Below are 18895 nucleotides of genomic sequence, written 5' to 3'. Positions count from 1 at the left end.
GGTGGTTTGAAGAAGCTTTCCAAAGATTTTTGTTTGAGTTCAATACAAGGACCTTTCTCCTTGATAATTCTTTTCTAAGAACTCCCCGACATTAGAGTCATCAACAATAGGAGACATATTTTCCTTTTTCCTCCAAATAGGTTAGGTTTTCTTAAATAATAAAAGCATGACCCACTTTACTACTAGAACGACAAAAACAATACAATTTTCAAAGTCAATTTGTTTCACCCAAGTACCAAATTTTCAGCATAAAGGAATCTGAGAAGGGAGTTCTTTATTCTATGACACAAGCATAAAAAACCATCAAACAACCATCATTTCTTAAATTTAGTAATTGAATCTGATAAACCAATTTCCCTAGGAGAATTGGCAATGATCTTCAAGATCTTTTCATTCGAAGATTCCAACGACAACCCAACAAGATGAATCCAAAAGGTGGAATTTAAAGATTGATTCATTCAAAGGGCTAAAACCTAGGAACTAATCATGAAGAGAAAGATCATTCATCCTAAAATATTAGGGGCCTTAATGAACAATCTTAGAGCTATCTTCTTCACTAGATAAGGAAAATAGAAAAAATTGTCCACCATAGCAATTACCTCAATCTTTCCCTAGACATTCCAAATCCAAAGAATCCAAATTCCTATCCTACCAATATTGGGACAATCACCACAAAATCTCCCTACATGTGAGCACCTAAGTCAAGCAGATGTTTCTTCAAGAAAGATTCATGAATATAAGTTTCAATTTGTCCTTCCTTGATAACCTCAAAAAAAAATCCAACACCAGAGCTCACAATAGCACAAGGTTCATCTGAAACCCTAGGGTTAAGAGCATGACACCACAGGGAGAAGAAATACCAATCTCTGGGGCACTAAATCTCTTATAAAAACTCTACTACAAGATGGAAAACATCCATTGTATTTTCATCTTCTATCTATGCAAGCACATGGAATTTGGGGGGAACAAAATCTCCATCACCATCTTTGTCACCATACATAAACACAAACTCATTGTAACCACTAAGAATTTGGTTGCCTCAACCCTTCCTTTGTGTACGATTGTAGTTCTAGACCTTGTTGAACACTTCAAATGCTGAGAGAGTGGGGTGAACTAAAATATATTAAATCTTATCCACTTATTATCCATTCATTTTATTTAATACATCTTTGGAAGTAAATGAAAGAAATAGAACATGCACCACACAAGAACACCAAGATTTTTCTATGGAAAAACCAATGTGAGAAAAACTACACTATGTACTATCTCATTATACGAAAAATCGATCACAATAGTTTTAGCTGAAAGGCCAAGGAAGATCACTACTTGTCATATCCCCCTACAGATATTTACTCCCAATATTTTTAATTGTATTACAAAAATTTAACAAACAATTTGCATGCAACTGACTTCTATCTTCCAACAGAATAAAATCATATAATTTTAGAACAAAATAGAGATGAGAATTAAAATATTAGCATTACCATCAAAAAATATAATTTTTACAATCATGCTTTCCAACCAGATATGAAATATTGTTAGAGTAAAAGGTTTCAACTTAATTGTTTCATTAAGTTACCATTTTTTGCCTTCTTTAAGATTTCACTTTATGTATTGTTCAGATTTAATAATTATTTTAATTATTAAATGTTTACCTCTCAGGGTTTCCCTTTTAGGTTTTGATCTCCTTTTATAAGGATTGATCATTTGTATTCTGTAATTCAATTCCATTATCCGTGAAATAGATATTTCCTATTTTTAGAGCCATCTTGCCTTTTGTTCCATTCTTCCTTGTGATAGATTATTTTGCATGGAGGTCTTCTTCGGCTTCTATAAAGTTGTATTTCTCAACTTTTACATGGTATTAGTGCTTTGATCTACTATTGCTTGTTCTTTTTTGAAGATTTTTGGAGCTTCAAAGGTTTGGTGGTTTCAAAGGTTTTTTGATTGGATTTGGAGGTGAGCCTTTTTTCGGAGCACCTTGGGCCCAAACAAACCTCGCGGTTGGATTCAAAGTGCTTGAAAACCCTTGTTTTCATATAAAATATGTCCAATTTGGACATAGTTAAAATCAGATGCTAAAAAAATTGGCCCAAGGCAGAATGACCTTGCGCACAAAAAATGAGGCAGCAATACTTTTTTCACTACAAAAATAAAACAGAGATCTTAGTTTTTTTGGTAAAGTCGATTTTCTAAAAAATGCATGCAATCTTTTAAATTGAAAATCGTGCATGCTTTTTTATGTGAAAATTGTGCATGCTTTATCAAAAGCACTTAAAAAAAGCACATGTCGCTTTTTTGGGCCCACGTACTTGCCTGCATCAGTGTCGGTACTGACGTGCGCAAGCCTACATCAATTTTCATATGTGTTAGTGGTTCTCAATGCTTTTTCAGGTGGTGTTTGGATGGCTGCGAGTGTGGCAAACAGTTTTTTTAAGGGGTCGGCGCTGTGACGTCAACATCGACAGCTTCCCCCACGCTGACTCCTTCATTTTGCATGCCCTCACAAGCCTGAGCCCTTTTTTTGGTGTGGCGCATACTAGGATCGTAAATGGGCACAGGTCCTTTATGTGCACACAGACTCCACCTTGTTTTTACAGGGCATCAGGCCCTAAGTCAACGTCGGTACTTGTCCTCTGTGCAAAGGATGCCCATGCACCAACTGCCACAGGTTTTTAGGTACTCACAACACTGTCTTCAAAACAAGAGGTGCCAATTATTATTGCAGGCAATTAACAAAAAATTTCGGGCACTGAGATTATTTTCAGCAACCCCCCATTTGTTTTCTGATGATTGGATTTTATTGCTAGGCACCCTAGCTTTTCGGCAATTGCTTTCCAACATGGTATATTTTTTCAATAGGAAGCAATTTTCCAACACTATTTATGGCAACTTGGTCTTTTTTTCTAGCAACGGCCAAATGGTTGTCAAAATTGGGCCCAGTGTCTTCTGACTTCATCACTGCTTCATGCCTGCAAGCCCTTTTGTCTTTGTTTGGACCTACCTTTAGTTTTTTGCTCATATCTTAGCCATATAGACTTCGATTTTTGCAAACAAGATGTTCCTGGAAAGTTGGTTCTAAGCGCATTACACAGTGTAGGTATTTTTAGTTTTGAAGCCTTTTTTATGACATTTTTTGCTGTCAAAGTTAGGCGTTCTTTTTTGCACTCTAAAAGACATATCTCGAGCATCCGGTCTCCATTTTCGAAAACTTTATATCGTTGGAAAGCTTGTTTTGTGCTCTTTCCAGTGATGATGGTTTTTCTTCTAGATTGTGTTCTAGGTACATTCTATTTAGTTTTTTTGCATTTTTCCACTCTACTGGATATCTTTCTTGTTTTAGGTTTGGGGATCGTTTTCGTTATATGTGATGACTCATCTTGGGCTGTACTTTTTATTGTAGCAGCCTTATGTCTCTTTCGATCTTTGTTGACATCTTTGTAAGCATTTATGCAAACGCATTGAGATAAAGTGCCAATTTTTATTTGCATTTTTGACTTCAGTTGTTTTCCTTGTTTTTCCTTCTAATTCTAGTAGCGTCATCTCAAGGCACTCATACAGATTATTGTATTCTTAGAATCTACCATATCTTGTGCCTTATTATACATTCACTTTCCTAATTAAGTGTCATAGGGGGGTTGATGTATTCCTTTGCTTGCCATTTATATTTGTCAAGTGAGTATTTCTTCCATGACATTAGCCTCATGATGTGTCTAGATATTGATCACCTACAACACTATTATGTATTTTCTATGCATCTTTATTATGGTTCTTTGACATGTAGCTCGTTTGGTCCACTTTTTCAGTTGCTTGTCACCTCACCCTTCTTTGAATTGGGGGGGAGGGGATTCTTATTCTTCCTTGGCTTGATGGAGTGAGCTATGTATATTGTATTTGTTCCTATGTACTAGGAGGATGTAGTAGTTGAATACCTATGCATTTTGGTGACATGAATCATTTACCATATGGACACTTCTCTCTTCGTTCCTATTTTTGAGGCAGCCTTCCATGTTTGATTGATCAATTCTTTAGGCTTTGGTATTTTATGCCATCTCCATCTTCGAATTCATTTATTTGGCTTTGTTTGCCTCCTAATTCAAGTTTTGTCATTTGAGGGCACTCATGATGATTATAATCTTCTCTATGTGGTCAGGTTCTATTTTAGTGAAGTTCTTTCAATCAGCAGTTACTTTTTGACAGTGTTTCTTTTGTATGCTTCAGTGATGTTCTTCATGATCATCCTTTTGTTCCTATTTACTGGGACATTCTCTAGTTTGGAGGCTTCTGCATTCCTTCATTGCTTTCAACATTCTTTCCATCTCTTTTTGGAGTAGAGTTTTTCCATGTGGTTTTCTCTATTTCTTCATTGCATAGGGATTTGGTTGTGATTGGGTACTTCATCTGGCTATTTGTTGGTGTTGGGTGGATATTTTGCAACCAAAAATTTATGCAAATTCAATTGCAAAATAAGTTGACCAACCACAATGTGTGAGATAGTCTCTCCTACCATAAAGGGAAGGCTCCCCCTTCTCACCATTCTTTGGATCAACTCAAGGTAAGCAAGTTGTCAAGAGATATTTTAAAAGGGATATTATTAATATTCTTTCTTCTTATTTCAAGAAAGAATCTATTTACTCGTGGAGCAAGTAATGGCAAGATTTAATCTTTTTAACTACACTTCTATCTAACAATTAGAAACAATGATACCAATACCAAACCCCAAGTCAAAGGCTGATTGGGAGTGTACTAGCTTATATCTATGTCTAGTTTCTTAATTTATAAAAAAAATCTCTACCATTGGTGTGCACAGACTTTCAAAAGTAGGGGATTTATAAGCTATAATTTAATTCTAACTATTTGCATGAGTATGAGACGGTAGTATAAGCTACAGTCAAAGCTACTAGTCTATGTATTACCACAATTGCTCGTAGTAAGAGCTTTGGCTCCAATTGTTCCTTGTACACACCATGGTCTAGTAAACATACAATAATAAGACTAATGAAAGATAATAGAAACAAATCACAGTCATAGGTTCCAATTTATTCTATCACAATTGTTTCTAGTCAAAGCTTCGAATCTAACTACTTTGTATTCACTTTTCTTTCAAATTTGCACTACACAATCAAAGTTATGCTTGTACAAGTTTGGCAAAGCTCTCTTGCATATAATAAAAGATGGTTTTTACAATAAGGGGGTACTCCTTTATATATGAAAAAGGAGTGAGAAAAATGAGTAAAAGTTGGGAGAAACTCAACCACCTTGACTCAGTTAAACTAGGAAAAAAGATTTATTGGATTACATCACTAAAGATCGTGTAATCGAATTACATGCAATCTATCTTCTGCAACTACAAAGCTGAAACTGTTCTTGAAGAAAAAGTTGAAACTGTTGAATCTTGTAGGTTATCAACAAAGACTTTGTACTTGGTGATGCAATCATGAATGGTCTCCGAATCGGGAGTTCATGTATTCCGCGCTACTGCATTCTCTTTGGTTGATTGCCAGTTGTCATTTGAAACTAGATGTAATCAAGCTTTTGCTCATTCCACAGTTTTGAATTTTTTTTGTTAGATTCCCACATTCTAGAGTTTCTAACACTTTAAAAACCTTCTCAATGATGTCTAGATGTAAACTCAGAACAACTTCCCCATCAACATCTCCAATTGATTTCGCTCTCTCTCTCTCTCTCTCTCTCTCTCTCTCTTTTTTCAAAGTGATTTGGCACATTCCCACATAAACTCAGGTTCTCGGGCCACCATTAGGAAAGTGGAGATCAAATGAATATTGTTTCTTTTCATTCGATGCATTTCTTCTTGATAGGATGTCTCCATTCTTTGAAGAAATTTTGATAGCTGAAACTATTGAATCTTGTAGATTATCAACAAAAGCTTTGTACTTGATGATGCAACCATGGATGGTCTTTGAATCGGTTGTTCCTATATTTCACATTACTGCATTCTCTTTGATGAATTGCCAATTGTAATTTAAAAAATTGATGTAATCAAGCTTTTCCTCATTCCACAGTTATGAATTTTCTTTGTTAGATTTGCACAATTTGGAGGTTCTAACACTTTGAAAACCTTCTCTTTTTATTTCTCTTTAAAACAAACTCTTATCTCTTTTATAGCTTAATTTCAAGGAGATGTCTCTTTATTAAATGTCTCTTGACTTTTCATTAGGTTTAGTTCATCTATATTATATTATTTATTTTGTGTTTATTATTAAATCTTATTAAGAAAGGCAACTTCTTTCTACAATATTCTCTCTTTTATTTAATTTAATTTCTTTACTCATTCGTTGTAATTTTATTATCATTTAATTAATTTAAAGCAGTTGCTAAAACTTTTTAATAATAGATTATATATATTTAATATTTTTATAATTTAATATATGATTTTACTATCACCATTTATTTAGTAACATTGTATTATCTAATTATTACTAAAATTCTATTTGAAAATGGGGACATGACAGTCCGCCCTTGCTCAAATTGTTCGTCCTCAAGCAATTAGATAATTTCTTCTATTGATTTGAAAGATGTACATTTTTTTAGTCCAAATTCATTATGGATATGACTGAATCTCATTGAATCTCAATTATCTTTCCACATTAGTCCTTTATGTGAATAATTTTCTCAATTTACCCTACAGTATTTCAGGATCATGCTCTGATACCATTATAATGTCCCTTCTCTTGGCTTGACTATTTGATGCTTAAAGCCTGTAACAATTGTTAGCATATGGAAAAGATAGCATAACATATATGAGTATGAAACAACTATTAGCAATTAACAAGATAAATAATTATTAAATCGTCTAAGTACTGATTCCCATACTAAATCCACCTAATTCTTAGAAGGAAGTTTTGCTCAAATTACTAATCCTCTAATAAGAATAACTCTCAATTAGGAAACCATCATGTTAAGAGTGTCTTGGATCTCTATTAATGAGTGAACTCATTAACAAAACATGCTTCTTAGATATCCCACCTGTAACCAAGCCTTTTGTCTCTAACATGTATATATGATTAACCACTACAATATATATTGTTTCTAAGAGATACTCTACAAATCTCTCTCTAGATTCTGATTTGAAATCCCATCATTCAATTAAGAATGTCCTCTAATCTCTGAGTTCTCTCAAGAGAAACTCGACATTCAAATGAATGCCCTCTACCAAGTTCTTACTTTGTCTCTATGAAAACTATAAAGTCACCATCTCAAGAATTATTATCCATCCTTGGTTGATAATTCTATCTACCAAATGATTCATATTAATTTCTAATATAAAAAATATCTAATGAACATATGTCTGGTTCCCTTTAATTATGCATTCACTGTATTATCTTTCATAAAATATATATTAATTTAGTTCTCTGTTTACTCTACTCTATTGGTTCTGCAATCCAACACTCTTTGAATATGTTGAAGAGATCAACTTTATTTCAGATCAGAGCTATGAATATCTTTTCAATATTCAGAATATAATTATTACTAGTCTCTGTACTTTCTTTGCAAGTTGTAATGAATTGTAATAATTTTGATCTGTGTATGTGATGCCTAACAATATTGAAAAATACTGAATATAATTTTGCAAGTTTTGAGTTTGAGATTGATGATACCCGATCTCCAAGAAGCAGAACATTAATTTATTTCGATGTCTTCCTTTGGGGATCATATCTGCATTATAAGAGGCATGTTCCATGAGCGAACATGTCTCCACAAAGTGGATGCATGTGCGTTCATGGAATGCCTAGTGAATGTGCCTTTTCATTTTAGTTAGATACCCCATCATTAATTGGGATTTATAACTTAACACATACAACTATTTATTAAGTATGTTCGGAAGTAATCTAGTACAAACAAATAAGTATTTGATCTGAATATAATTACGGATAATAATGGTCGATTAGGATTGATTATGGAACATGAAATAACAATAATCTGCATGTAATTATCTCTAAATGCAGATTGATAATATACCTAGAACATATGGATTTTTAATCAGGTGTATGAATGATGATTGATTTCCAAAACATATGTCAAATAATGATGTAACTATATATAATTAAATATGCTTGTGTATATATATGACTATACAGTGTATACTGACATATATATATACACACACATATATACATAATCAAATTAATCATTATTCCTATATTTGACCAAAGCTACCATTTGTTCAACACTCCTTAGCTAGGGAAGATAAGATTATTTTCTAGGTATGGATCACAACAATAGGCTCATCTATTGACGGAAGTGATATCACCTCACCCGTGATATCAATAGATATAATATGCTCATGAACATTAAGTCACATGACATTCTTCATATAATGTCCAAATTATGGTATGTGCTGACATCAGGTTTCATGATGTCTACCATAACAAATCATGGTATGTCCATAGATACATTATCCACCATGATTATCTGATAGGATCATAATGATCTTCAACTGATATCAAGTCTCATGATATCTATCAGAGTGTCCAAGAGATACTAACTATCATGACATGTCCACAGATATCAAGTCACATACCCATCAATGATAGTGAGACTAATCATTGTAAAGTCGTCACCTTACAATGTTAAATACAAGTGTTCTTTATCTAAGAGATCGTCACCTTTCCATAATGTACACGAGGGGAGGGGGGGAATAAAGTCATGGAGTCATACACATGATAAAAGAGTTTACACGGAGTCACCACATATTCTCTCACGTGGTGTGTCATGACATCCACCATGAACCATATCAGATGGTGGAACAAGGGTCCCAATTTAAGCCTCTCTCTCATGGAGAAGAATCCAATAAAGTACGTTTCAAGAAATCAATGATGCTAAGAATCCCTCCCAACAAGTGCTTCATTCTATACAACTCCAAGCTAGTCTCCAAATATATACACATTACTTTTGTAATGTCCCCATTTTTTGGCAGCATCAGAGTTTCAGAGATTAGATTATTATTGTGATCCTCGTAGGCTAATTATTGTGGGTAGAGGGTCTTTTGAGGCAGTGGCTTGGCTTGGGAGGGTCTTATCTTCTCCACAATTCAGCGAGCTTCAGTTTGGTCTTCGTTTGGCTTAATTCGGACATCATTTGCTCTACGTCCTATTTTTAGTAAGTTTTGAATCATCGAGATAGACCTCTGCTATTTTTAGAAATGAGGTATGGTCGTATGCAGCTTGGTCATGTCAGCCCCTAGTTCAGACAACGTGCGAAGATGATGAGTAATAATGGAGATTTTAATATTTATTTGGCCAAAATAAATATTAACTTTTGAGCTTTTATATATATATATAGATCGGTAAGAGGCCAGAGCCAAGATTAATTATTATTATTTATTAAGCGTGAGCGAATTTGAACCCAAGACCTCTTCGATAAGAGGCTCACAATTTACTGTTGTGTTGTGGGCCCTTGCCTAACTTTTGAGCTTAAATTATTAAGTTATAATATAATTAATTATATTATAACTTAAGTGACTTAATTTGTTTTTAAAAAGACATGGAAGTATATCTTTTATCCCACAATGGGGAGAAAAGCGAGTTCCCACAAGGAAAGAATAAAAGGGCATGAGAGGTTCTTTTTTTATCATCCGATTATTGTCATTTACATTTGATGAGTTGTGTGGAGCGGAAGGTTTCAACATTTGCCACTAGAGAACGAAGTTCTTTTGTGTGCCTTCATTTAAGCTGGTGAAATACCCATTGAATTTGGTATTGGGAGGACATCACACAAGTGTTCTATTCGAGCATATTGGTGAAAGATCCTTTAAGGGGCTGCAGTTTTTGGAGAAGGCAAATCAGTCTTTTCATTATGTCAAATTTGTGGCCTAGGGCCCTATTCATGGAGTAAGATTGAAGGAATAAGATGGATATTGCTATAGTAACTTGCTACAGTATCGCTGCTATAGTAACGCCACTACAAAAATACTACTACAGTATCGCTACTACAATAACGTCGCTACAGTAACGCTACTACAGTAACTTGCTACAATATCACTGCTACAGTGTTGTCACTATAGTGATTTGCTATAGTAATTCACTACAGTGTCATTGCAGCTACAGGAACTTGCTATAGTAAAAAATCAGATTTCCTTGAGTAGTTTTCCAGGTTCCTCTCTATTTCATTTGTATTGCATGGAGGATAAATTTGAATATTTTAGGGCATGTGTAAGAATTTATAAATTATTTGTAATTTGATTTATATTAGAGTTTTACATCAAAATTTGTTGCCCTAATGTCTTATTGATGTAGATGCATATTTTCTTATTTATAGTCAATGCTCTATGTTGCAAAAAAAATACAAAAACATTTATTGTTGGTTGTTTGGAGTATTGCAAGCGTATCAATTAAAGTTTGGCATTTATATATATATATCCCTTGTGTGCAAAGTGTTTGATCAAATTCTCAGGGTATCAATCAGGAAATAAAAATAAAAATTGCACGGGATATTACAGTGGTATCAGAGCATGCTTTCAAAGTGTTTGACGAATGTCAAACAATTGAATTAGAGAAGAATTTGGTGTTTGACGAAGTTATAACTGGTTGGGGTTATTACAACTTTGGTATGACACTTGATGAAAATATCGGTTGTTCATTTCTTTAGTGACAAAGTACCTTGTCTAGAAACCATCTCCATGGTCTACTCCCTCTAATCACTATGATCAAAGATCCACCTCGCAGATCTTCTAGCAACTATGTTTTTTCTAATCACAACATTATTTGTAGTAGTTTCTCGTGCAAATTGACTTCTTTGATTTCATAATAACATCAGTGAATGTAATAAACTATAAATTTATCCCTAGGCTTGGTGGCACCAACATTCATCATAATGTGGCATTGACCTTTTGACGTTCTCGTCCAAGGTTTCCTTAGACCTTTTCTGAATGTGATATCAACCTTCTGACCTCCTCGTCCAAGGTTTCCTCTGGTTGACTATCTAACTCCCTTTGAATTAGATGTCCATTTCCAATTCAGTTTCATAACTTCATGTATCAAGTTTTCTTTCCCTTGAGTGCAATTTCTTGTGCTTCTTGAATTGTCCTTGTTGTTTCCAAGCAAAGTACCAAGAATGTCAACACCATGTATATCTATTGTCTTCTCCTTCTTGATTGCTACAATTTCCTGGTCACTAGAGAAGTCATCTCGACGTGATCTTCTCCCTTTGAACCAATATAATCCTTGATGGTCAATTTAAACAAATCCTCCATATGCTTAATCTATTAGAAAAGAATATGTCTTGCACAATTCCAACCATAGATCTTTCTTCAAAAAGAACATTATCTAGCATGATCCATAAATGGCATGAAGGTAATAGATCCAAGATCATTTTGGAGCTACTATTATAAGCTCGAGTCCTACACAATATTGGTAGCATGCCTAATGTACCATTCTTCCTTTCCTACAAGAACATGCCCAAAGACAAAGGAAAAGAAGAAGGCAAATAGCTTTTATTGTACGTATAAAAATACAAACAAGAGAGAGACTGCAAGGAGTAGATGAATATAATAGTCAAGGATAATAAATAATTATCTGCGCATCAACATCCTTGATACAAGTTGCTCCAATAGGGGTCCATATGCATCAAATCAGAAAATGCCTCCATATAAGCATTTGTCAAACAATTGGAATGGACCATTGGTTATTATTCCCCTCACAATGTAGAATTCCCACTTATTACATGTTATAGAATTTTCAGTCACTTATGTGAGACAATCATGCATGAATGATATCAACCTCTATATTTGAAGCAACCATCACATGAATTCAATCCTCAAATACCCAATTAGTTCAAAGTATCACATCCACAAACAACAAGATGACTGAAGACCAAGACAAAGCTTGGAGTTGTGATGTTGGTCATGAATCATAATGCTCAATTTAGATTCATTCTAGCCTCATCAAAGTAGTTACAAATAGGACTCCAAAATGTAATCAATAGCAGTAGTTTGATACAATGTTTGATCAAAGAGCCATACCGATATGTAGTCTTCTGCCAATATAATCAAAAGTTCTCAAAAGTAAAATTCATGCTCAGAAAAAACACGAAATTTCACATTATTGTGCCCACTTATAGACACTTCAGCACATTGCAAATATCAATGTACAATATGTATTCAAAGAAGCCACTTTAAGTTTTTGGAACTCTACTAAACTGGTAAGTTTGTGACATAACATTTCTCGATATCTTAACATGAGCTATCGATAGTTGATATCATCACCTCAACACTTATAACTTACTGTGTACTTTATCTCATATGGTGAATTTCATGAGGGTTGTTGCATCCTTGTTCCTTTAGCAGGTAAAGTTTCCTTTCCTATGGTGTGAGGACACATAACATGTCTTAGTTGATTCAAGACTGCTATTCTTCCATATATTATTATTGCAATGGACTGGTTATGAATTAATGTACAACTAGTGAAATTCTCCGAGCACCAACAAGGAGTTATATATTGTCATCATCATTTTCAGTAGGAAAGAGACTAGTATGTCCCTGCTAAGGATATATTCTCTGATGATTGGTACCCATGCATATTTTCACCTTTCTTTCCATTACATGTCATTCTCCCATACAAACAGTATTGTTGTAATCATTATCCGAAAAATGTCTAGCTATTTACAAAATATCCATCTTTAGTGACAATTTGAGTAGACTTGTATCACAACACTTGGACTCTCAAAATCTCACAGAGTGAATCTATAAATTGAAATGTGCACTAACTTTACAACACCCACATCTACTGATGCCTTCTTATCAGTTTATGATGGAATGAGTGGCTCCATATGCGAATAATTATCATGCGAAATGAAAGCACGCTTTTTGTTGTGTAGGAACTGGCAGTAAGTCCTTGAGCTTCCCAAAGGAGGTCGGGTGGAGGATGGAGGTCATGTGTAACTTGCGGTGGAAGGGTTTATGGTCATCATCAAACCACTGGTTCATGGGGAACGTGCTCCTACAAATAGGGGAGGGGGTCTAATAGGTGGTACAATGGGGGAAAGGGAGGAAGGTAGCTTCCCAAATGGAGGTAGCAAGGCGATTGAACAAGGATGCGGTGCTCTCATGTGGAGGGAAGCAATCCAGAAGGAGCAACTACCTAAGGTTCTTGTTGAAGAGGTCCTTGTCACCATTGTCAAAGCTAAGGGAGGTATGGGAAGGGGAGAATGAGGATAGGAGGATGGGCCATGGGGACAAGGAGTAGAATGGGGGGGAGGGGGAGGCTAAGGCCTTATAGGCAAGGCAGAGGAGGGTGTGGTTGACAAGTGGAAGGTGGGTGACGGTGAAGAAGCTGAAAGCGAGAATGAGAGGACTTGGCAAGGGCGTAGTCCACAATGCTCACACCCCATAGTAAGGCCAACAAGTGAACTAACTAGAGATGAGGAGGTTGGGAAGTCCATTCAAGATCAACAAGTCTAAGGACTCATACAATTGAAGCAAGTGGTGACCATGTCTTGTAAGGGGCCAAAGGAATCATCGAAGGGCCTTTGGACACCCAGGTGGGCCAAATCGCACCTAGAGGTACAAATAGGATCTGACACCTAATCATAGAGTAGAGTCTACAAATCCCTATTATGTGCATTGAAGTCACCAATAATAAGAATAACCCCCAAATCAGAGAATCTAGTGATGTTGGCCAACAAGTCTGTGAAAGGGTGCCCCTTGTTAATTCTATATGAAGTAACTCTAATATCATACTCATCTGAATCCGCAGATGGAACAAATCCAATATATGCATGAAATCCATAAGTGAACAGGCCTATATATATTTGATTATTGCTCTTATTATGATCGGCTTCTCCTTGGGGCACTTTGTTTAAAGTCTAATTGCTAAATTTGGTTAGTTTAATTACTAACTAATGGTTTTCTCTTAGAGACATCGATTTCATGAAAGCAATTATGTATAGGGCCGAGCTAGATAGGGACATGTCCTTTCTAAGGACATACCCCTTGGTTGTTATATTTATATGGGGTGTGAATGTGGATAAAAAACACACATCACAAGTCTTCTCCTTTAGCATTTACTACCTCATACGATTTATAGCAGAAATAAATATTTTATTGCAGAACTATACATCATAGCAAGAACACTTGATATACGGTCTGGTATAGATAAAGACCATCTTCAGCAAGGATAAAAGGATTATATACGTATTGACCAATCAAAATTTGCAGAAACTTTACATGGTATCAGAGCTCTGGTAGTTGAACCTAGGCTTTGCAAATTGACAATCAGATTTAAAATATCTAGAAACATCCTTCTACCTTCAATTGCTAGTGCAATCAGACCCGAAGATAGGTTTGATGGAAAAGAACACTTCATTGCTTGGAAATTCAGAATTATGATAACTCTTGAATACAATGATGCAATACAGTTTGTTGATAAGGAATCCAAGCAACCTGATGTTGATCCTCATAAAACTATTTGGATTAAAAGAAATAGGAAAGCTATGCAAATCATATTAGATGGAGTTAAAAATGAGATAGTACCTGTGCTAATGAAACATCAAACATCATTTAATATGATGAGTGCATTATTAAATGCATATGAGGTTAACAATGCAACTAGAACCCTTGCACGAAAAAGGCAACTAAATCATATAAATATAAAGAAGGGAGAATCTATGAATTCATACTTCCTAAGGGTGGCTAGTCTAAGAGATGAACTTGCAAGTATAGGGACCATAATTGAAGACAAAGAGCTATCACTTACGGCTATAGATGGGTTACTGGATTCATGAGAAACATTCTCACAATAAGTGAGTACTAGAGACAAACTTCCAGACTTCAATAGACTTAAAGGAGATTGCCTTCAAGAAGAATCTAGGCAACTCAAGAAAGCAGGGAAATTAAAAACTGAAGATGAAGAACTTCATGTCCTCAACACAAATTCCTATAAAGGTAAGAAGAAACACTTCAAGAAGAAATCTTTAAGAGATTTAAAGAATTCAAATTCTTAATTGAAAACCTATCAGGACACAAAATTAAAACTCTTAGGACTGATAATGGAGGGGAATATACTTCAGATTCGTTTAAATATTTTTGTAAAGAAGTAGGAATTAAGAGGGAGTATATTGTTTCTTATAACCCATAGCAAAATCGGGTAGCAGAAAGGAAGAATAGAACAATTATAGAAGCAACAAGAGCTATGATATTTTATCAAAATTTAGAATATTATCTTTGGGCAAAAGCCTCATGTACTGCTGTCTATATTGAAAACTGAAGTCCTCACTCCCACCTTAGAGATAAAACTCCTGAAGAAGTCTTTTTATGGTTAAACCAAATATAAGTCATCTTAAGATATTTGGGTGCCCAGTATACATACATGTTCCAAAAGAAAAGAGAACTAAGTTAGAACCCTCTAGGAGCAAAGGTATTTTTGTCGGGTATAGTGAAACATCTAAAGCATGTAGAGTTTACATACCTGGTCAGAAAAATATTGAGCTTAGTAGGGATGTAATATTTGAAGAAGATTTAGCATTCAAAAGAGCCCTAAGTTCTGAAGATCCTACACATATACGTAGTTCTGAAGAAAATCATGAATTTGAGTTTCAGAGGGGAAATATTGTAGAAATTGAAGGTGAAATTCAAAATCTTAATCTTAAGAAAACTCAAAGTCCTAAGAAAAGACCACTTTGGGCTATTAAGAATGTAGAGGAAGGATGAGACTTTGCTGCACCATCTAGAACATTCAGAGAAAGTAAAAGACCCAAAAGATTTTCTAGCTATGCAACAAGCATGAGTGATTTATCTAAATCAGAACCAACCAATGTTTCAGATGCTATTAAACATATATCTTGGAAGGATGCTATGACGGAAGAATACCAAGCCATTATTACGAATGATGTTTGGGGAATTGTTCCAAAGTCTGAAAGAAAATCTGTTGTTTCTTTTAGTGGATATTTAAAATCAAACGATAGCATTGAAAAATATAAAACCAAATTCGTAGCCAAAGGATTCTCTCAAAAGGAATGAATTGATTATGAAGAAACCTTTGCTCCAGTTGCTAGATACACCTCTGTAAGAGTAGTCTTAGCTATTGCAGCATCAAAAGGATGGACAATACATCATATGGATGTGAAAACAACATTTCTAAATGGAAAGATTACAGAATAGGTATATTTGGAACAACCTAGAGGGTTTGAAACTCATAATCCTAAAATCTTTTTCTGTAGACTCAAGAAAGCTCTCTATGGGCTTAAATAGACTCCCAGGGCATGGTATGAAAGAATAAATACATATCTCACTAGTTTAGGATTCTCTAAGAATGAAGTTGATCCAAATCTCTATTATAAAAGGGATAAAGATGATATGATAATTTTGATACTATATGTTGATGATTTACTAACAATAGGTGATGATCATCATATAGATCAATGCAAGAAATATCTAATCAAAGAATTTGATATGAAAGATTTAGGACTCCTTCATTACTTCTTAGGACTAGAAGTGTGGTAGAACTCTGACATCATACTTAATTAAAGAAAGTATACATTAGACATCTTGAAGAGATTTGGAATGTGGAATTGCAAACCTATGTCTTCTCCAATGGAGACTAATCGACACAAACTTAAGGAAGCAACAACAGAATCGCCCTCCATAGATTCTACTCTTTACAGACAGATGATTGGGTCTCTTATGTACTTGGTAAATACAAGACTTGATATTTGTTATGCTGTTAATGTCTTAAGTCAGTTTGTGTGAGTTAAAGGAGATTCACCTAGTTGCAGTCAAACACATTATGAGATATTTACAAGGCACTCTTAACCTTGGGCTCAAGTATGAGAAAGTTGACTTGGACTTACATGGGTTCACATATTCAGATTGGGTTAGAAGTGTTACTGATAGGAAAAGCACTTTAAAATGTTGTTTCAGTTAAGGCTCAGTGATGATATGATGGATATGTAGAAAGCAGGCATCAATAGCACAAAGTTTCATAGAAGTTGAATACATTGTAGTAGCAATGGCCTCTCAGGAAGCAGTTTGTCTTAGAAAGTTACTTGTGGGATTATTTGGTCAACCCATGAATCCCACTATCATTCACTGTGATAATTAGAGTTTCATCAAGTCTTTTGTGAATCCAGTTTTTCATGATAGGTCCAAGCATATTGAAATTCCTTACAATTATGTAAGAGATATGATAAACAGGAAAATTGTCAAGTTAGAATACATTTGCACTGCAGACTAGACAACATATATTCTCACCAAACCTCTCTCTCGAGTGAAGATAGATCACTTCAGAAAAAGGCTTGGTATGGTTGAATTATAATACATCTGTATTCTTTAATTATTAATGAAATAATTTTGTGTTACAATTATTATTCTTAGGCTATTAACTATTATGGGCTTCACCATTTGTATTTATTATCTAAGAGGTGACGATCTCTGAGCTAATAAACACTTGTATCAAAAACATTATGAGAGATGACGATCTCTAAAATAATGTATTGAACAATAGAGAACTACTGTCAAGATCTGGATGAGTTCAAGATCACATTGTGATGTAGACATTTCTATGCCTATGAGTCACAACTTGGATAAAAGAAGAATTTAATCATTCTCCAGATTTTATCTTGTAAATTGGCATATCTTAACTCAGGATCATATTTTGATATGGGCCTATCAGTACCTATGAGTCACAACTTGAATAAAGGGAGAATTTAATTACTTTCCTGGTTTTATCCTGTATACTGCATTCCATGCAATACTGTTATCACATGTATAAGTGATAAGTCATATCACACGTATAATAATATGACTTAGTATCATGTGTTTAATGATACCACATGTTTAGAAGATTCAGATAGATATTGAGTATCAATCTATGTTTATTCATCTTAATATTGATCGTGCTAGATATGTTATCTCTTAGTATGATTATCAAGTTAAGAGGGAGTGTTAATTCTATATGAATTAACTTTGATATCATACTGATTTGAATTTGTAGATGGAACAAATCCAATATATGCATGAAATCTCTGAATGAATAGGCCTATATATATTTGATTATTGCCTTCATTATGATTGGCATCTCCTTGGGGCACTTTGTTTAAAGTCTAATTGCTAAATTTGGTTAGTTTAATTACTAATGGTTATCTCTTAGAGGCACTGATTTCATGAAAACAATTATGTATAGGGCCGACCTAGATAGGGACATGTCCTTTCTAAGGACATGTCCCTTGGTTGTTATATTTATACGTAGTGTGAATGTGGATAAAGAACATGTTGTCCTGCATTTTGTCACCACAAAATTTTGGTAACACGAAACTTTTTCAAGCTAGTTTCGGGTATCTCTAAGCTTGAATTTGGTATTCAATTGTTTAATGTTGATCAATCAATCGACTTCAATTTGTATATCAAATTGTTTTATTGAAGGTTTTCATCAAGTCTTTTTCGTTTTTCTTTTTGTCAAGCCTTTGCTTGATTTTTTAGGACTTCATTGTCTTTTTCTTTGCTTTTGAGTTTCGTTGATGGTCTTTAATCCTTTGATCTTGCTCAAGTCATGGCTTTTGGTTTCCCCTTTGATTTGGTCTAACTTAGAGCTCAATCAGAGTTGTCAATCAAGAGTTACGGTCATTTTAGTGCCTCAAAAGACCTTTTTGATACAACAAGACGAATTTAAAATATCATGTTATATTTTTAATTTGACATTCACTTTTTGAAAAATATAACTTAAAATCACTTTATGTTATGTTTTTAAGTTACTTTATTATGAAATTTTTTACTTAAAGTAACTATAGTGCACTTTATGTTATAATTTTAAGATCTTCTCCATTGAAGGCATTTTCTTGCATCAAGAATGGATTTATCATGCTGAAAATCAGTTTTGGAAGCTCTATCACAAGGCACGTTTTTGGAGATAACTCCAAATAAATCCATTTTTGATCAACATTTTTG

The 18895-nt window shown here is 34.4% G+C and overlaps 1 protein-coding gene across 1 annotated transcript in view; it reads left to right on the top strand.

The window, feature by feature from the left end:
• Nucleotides 1-18895, top strand: part of ABP1 (endoplasmic reticulum auxin binding protein 1) — a 189366-nt gene that overhangs the window by 162800 nt on the left and 7671 nt on the right. The gene's annotated exons all lie outside the window — the stretch shown is intronic.

The sequence above is a fragment of the Cupressus sempervirens genome, chromosome 9 (assembly GCF_028749045.1).
Source record: "Cupressus sempervirens isolate cs-2001-9-10 chromosome 9, ASM2874904v1, whole genome shotgun sequence".
Taxonomy (NCBI): Eukaryota; Viridiplantae; Streptophyta; class Pinopsida; order Cupressales; family Cupressaceae; genus Cupressus; species Cupressus sempervirens.
This window is presented reverse-complemented; position numbering and strand designations above follow the sequence as displayed.